At 40.2% G+C, this 5,163-nt stretch overlaps 1 pseudogene; it reads right to left on the bottom strand.

Moving 5' to 3' along the window:
* Positions 1-667: 667 nt before the first annotated feature.
* Positions 668-4,697, bottom strand: LOC111366522 (annotated as a pseudogene).
* Between the last annotated feature and the right edge of the window lie 466 nt (positions 4,698-5,163).

The raw sequence follows: 5,163 nt of genomic DNA on the forward strand, positions 1-5,163 counted from the left end.
ACGCCTCACTTTAATTTAATATCAATAATGTCAAAGGTCTTTAACAATTGAATGGAAACTCCTATTTATACTAAACCTAAAAACTAGGTAAAAATCGTGCAAAAAGTCAAGCATAATCTCTAAAATATGGAAAAGAATCAAAATCTAACAAAATATGAAAAATTGCCAAAATTGGAAAATTCGCCAAATTTTTGGCCTGTGCGGCCGCATGGTGCATTTTCATGTGGTCGCATGGTTCAGCAAGAATCCCAATTTAAGTTTCGGTATGCCACCATGAGGTGGCATGATGTTTTTGCTGTGCAGTCGCACAGGCTTATTTTCAGCCTCCGGTTTCGTCGCTTGATAACAAATTGATCCAAGTTGATTCGGCCTTCGACCCGAACATGAAAGTTGCTCCATTTTGAGTCCCGAACATGGTTCCATCAATGGTTTCTTGAACAAGTAATCCCATCGCTTGTTTCACTTACTTTGCCCTTGATCGCGTCATTGGTTCGCCATCAACTATCAACGGGTCTCGCCTCGCACTTGCCTTTGTCGAGCTCGACTCCTGGATCATATCATCCCCTCCCTCTTCAAAAGGATTCGTCCTCGAATCTGAACCTGCATCAAACAGAGAGAGATCAGATACATTAAAAGTAGCTGAAACATTGTACTCACCTAGAAGGTCCAACTTGTAAGCATTGTCGTTTATCTTTTCAATCACTTGAAATGGACCATCGCCCCTTGGTTGCAACTTGAACTTCCTTTGCTCCGAAAATCGCTCTTTCCTAAGGTGCACCCAAACCCAATCTCCTAGCTTGAATGTTACGCACTTCCTACCTTTGTTCGCTTGCGACGCAACCAACTTACTTTTGTTTTCAATTTGCGCTTTTACCTTTTCATGGAGTGACTTAATCAATTCCGCCTTCTTTTTGCCATCTAAACTACCACGTTCATTCACAGGTAAAGAAATTAAATCCAAAGGAGTTAGTGGATTAAAATCATATACAATTTCAAATGGAGAATATGATGTAGTAGAGTGAACAGCTCGATTGTATACAAATTCAACAAATGGTAGACACTCCTCCCAACTCTTCAAATTTTTATTGATTACTGTGCGTAACAATTGTGTCATAGTCCTATTCACTACCTCGATTTGCCCATCCGTTTGTGGGTGACAAGTTGTGGAAAATAGTAACTTAGTGCCTAACTTACCCCACAAAACTCTCCAAAAGTGACTCAAAAATTTGACATCCCGATCCGACACTATGCTTCTAGGAACCCCATGTAAATGCACAATCTCTTTAAAGAATAAGTCAGCAATGTTCGTGGCATCGTCAGTTTTGTGACATGGTATAAAATGTGCCATTTTGCTGAACTTATCTACAATCACAAAAATAGAATCCCGACCTCTCTTAGTCCTAGGTAAACTCAAAACAAAATCCATCGAGATATCAACCCAAGGCTCACTAGGTGTAGGTAAAGGTGTGTACAAACCTTGTGGTAAAACCTTAGATTTAGCCTTTTTACAACCTATGCATCAACTACAAATTCGCTCAGCATCACTTTTCATCTTAGGCCAATAAAAATGCTCCTTCAATACATCTAAAGTCTTTTGAACCCCAAAGTGTCCCATCAATCCACCACTATGTGCCTCCCTTACTAACAACTCCCGAATAGAACAATTAGGAACACATAACCTATTTTCCCAAAATAAATACCCCTCATACCTAAAGAACCTATTAACCACCCCTTTTATGCATGACAAATAAATATCCAAAAATTCAACATCTTTTTCATACAATTCCTTAATATGTTCAAACCCAATTAACTTAGAATCAAGAGTAGTTAGCAATACGTACCTTCGCGACAACTCATCCGCCACCACATTTTCCTTACCTTGTTTATATCGAATGACGTATGGAAAGGTCTCAATGAATTCCATCCACCGTGCATGCCTCTTGTTCAATTTACCTTGCCCCCACAAGTGCTTTAGTGACTCATGATCGGTGTGTATTATGAACTCCTTCGGCCATAGATAATGTTGCCAAGTCTCCAAAGCTCGAACAAGTGCATAAAGTTCTTTGTCATATGTAGGATAATTTAAAGCAGCTCCACTCAATTTCTTGCTAAAGTATGCAATAGGCCTCCGATCCTGCATTAAAACTGCTCCAATCCCTATTCCGATACATCACACTCAATCTCGAATGTTTTGTCAAAATTAGGTAATGCCAAAACAGGTGCTTCACACAATTTACCTTTAATAGTATTAAATGCAAGTTCCTGTTCATTACCCCATGCTAAAATCCTTCACAAATCGCCTATAAAAACTAGCAAAACCATGAAAACTCCTAACTTCCGTTATGCTTTTAGGTGTCTGCCAATCTCTAATAGTTTTTATCTTTTCATCATCTACTTCTACCCCATTAGCACTAACCACAAAACCAAAAAAAATAACTCTATCCATACAAAACATGCATTTCTTAAGATTAGCATAGAGTTGTTCTTTCCTTAAAACAATTAGCACACATTTTAAATGTTCCAAATGCTTTCCTAGGTTTTTGCTATAGATTAAGATGTCGTCAAAATATACCACAACAAAATTTCCTATAAAAGCACGTAAAACATGATTCATTAAACGCATAAAAGTGCTAGGTGCATTTGTGAATCCAAACGGTATAACCAACCATTCATATAAACCATATTTAGTTTTAAAAGCCGTTTTCCATTCATCACCCTCCCGCATACGAATTTGATGATACCCACTTTTTAAATCAATTTTAGAAAATATGCAATCACCATGTAATTCATCAAGCATGTCATCTAACCTAGGTATAGGGTGACGATACTTTACCGTTATGTTGTTGATAACCCTACAATCCACGCACATTCGCCATGTTCCATCCTTTTTTGGTACAAGCAAAACCCGTACCGCACAAGGACTCATGCTTTCCCTCACGTATCCTTTGCTCATTAACTCCTCCACTTGCCTTTGAAGCTCCTTAGTCTCCTCAAGATTACTTCAATAAGCCGGTCGATTTGGAATGACAGCTCCGGGTATGAAGTCAATTTGATGCTCAATGCCTCGAATAGGCGGCAATCCACTTGGTGCATCCTCCGGAAATATATCGTCGAATTTCTGCATCAAAGACTTAGCCAAACTAGGGAGGGGTGGGTTAGTTTCCTCAAAATTGAGGAGTGATTCCTTGTAAATGAACAAGATCATCTCTCTTCTCTCAACTACCGCCCTCCTCAAATCACTCTCTTTTGCAAAGAAATTCACTCGTGTTTTCTCTCTTCTCTCGGGGCACTCTCTTTCTTTTCTCTCTTGTGATTGCTCTCTCTTTTTCTCTCTAATGGCTATCTCAACATTTTCTCTCTTTTTCTCCAACTCATTATTTGCTCTCATTTTTTCTAACTCTTTTGCTCTCCTCTCCTTCATAGACTTGCGCCGGTGTTAATGGCACAAGAGTAATGGTCCTTCCATCCTTAATGAAACTATATCGATTTTTGTACCCATCATGCATAGCCTTACTATCCTATTGCCATGGTCGCCCCAATAAAATATGTCCCGCTTGCATTGGTACTACATCACACACTAACTCGTCCTTATAACTCCCAATTGACAAATTAAGTAACACCCTTCGATTTACCCTCACCTCGCCACTCTCATTCAACCATTGCAATTTATAAGGTCTCGGGTGTCTCAACAACGTTAAACCCAATTTTTCTACAAGAGATACGCTAGCTACATTAGTGCAACTACCACCATCAATTATAACACTACATACCGTATTGTTGACGTGGCATCGAGTGTGGAAAATGTTCTCCCATTGCAATTCCAAGTCATCCGCTTTGACGTGAGTAGTGAGAGCTCGCCTTGTGACTAATAGATCCCCAACCGGCCCTTCAACTTTTTCTTCTTCACTAACACCCTTCAACGCCGGCATGTCATCAAACTCGCCATCACTATCGCTCACAATCTCTCCATTATCTCGCAACACCATCGCCCGTTTGTTTGGGCATTGAGAAGCAATATGCCCCATTCCCAAACACCTAAAACATTTGATGTCCCGATTGCGGGATGGTTGTGCCTCCGATTTTGATATTGGTTTGCTAGCATTTTCATCCTTGCCCTTTTCCAAATCATTTTTACCTCTAGGTGCAACCCCGTTTTTGTTGTTGTCATCCCACTTCGATTTCCATGTTGGATTAGGAGTCGAAGTACCTAACAGTTGCCTAGACGTCCCCTTCCTCTTCAATTGCCTCTCGACCTTTGTTGCCACTTGTAACATGTCCTCGATTTCCACATAATGTTGTAACTCTACAACGTTTGCAATATCTCGATTTAACCCATTCAAGAACCGTGTCATGGTAGCTTCCCGATCTTCCTCCACATTAGCCCGAATCATAAGAATTTCCATCTCCTTGTGATAATCCTCTACGCTTTTCGATCCTTGATACAAACCTTACAATTTTCGATGGATTTCCCTATAATAGTGACTCGGAACAAACCTCCTCTTCATCAACATCTTCAACTCATCCCAAGTGCTAATTGGCCTTTCCCGACCCCTACGCTGTGATGTAAGTACTTGATCCCACCAAGATATCGCGTAATCCACAAACTCAAGCACCGTCAATTTTACCTTTTTCTCCTCCGAATAATTATAGCACTCAAAAATCATCTCAACCTTTCTTTCCCACTCTAAATATGCTTCTGGATCGCTTCTCCCCTTAAATTGCAGAATAGTCATTTTAATACTCCCCAAATTTCCATCTACTTCATCTCCCAAGTTATTCCTACCCCGTCTTTCCATCATATTGCCCCTATGCCTCGCTCGACCCATATTAATGCCATTTTCATCAAAATCATCCTCATCCTCATCACTACGATACTCATCCCGCCTTCCTCTCCTTGATTCACGCCTATCCGACCCCATAGCATTAGACATCTCCACTTGTCCCCGGCTAAGATTAGCAATTGTAGTACCTATTTGTGCCATCCATTCCCCTTGCCTATCCATCTTCTCCCTAACATCACCAAGTACCCTTTCAAACCTCCTTATCATGTCCTCCGATGCATTGTTGTCATTACCGTTTCGATTTGAATTAGAACCTTCTTTTTCCGACATCATATCACACAATTTTTTTATGCCTCACAAACATTTCACTCGGAAAACACTC

This window comes from Olea europaea, chromosome 18, assembly GCF_002742605.1.
Source record: "Olea europaea var. sylvestris chromosome 18, O_europaea_v1, whole genome shotgun sequence".
Lineage (NCBI taxonomy): Eukaryota > Viridiplantae > Streptophyta > Magnoliopsida > Lamiales > Oleaceae > Olea > Olea europaea.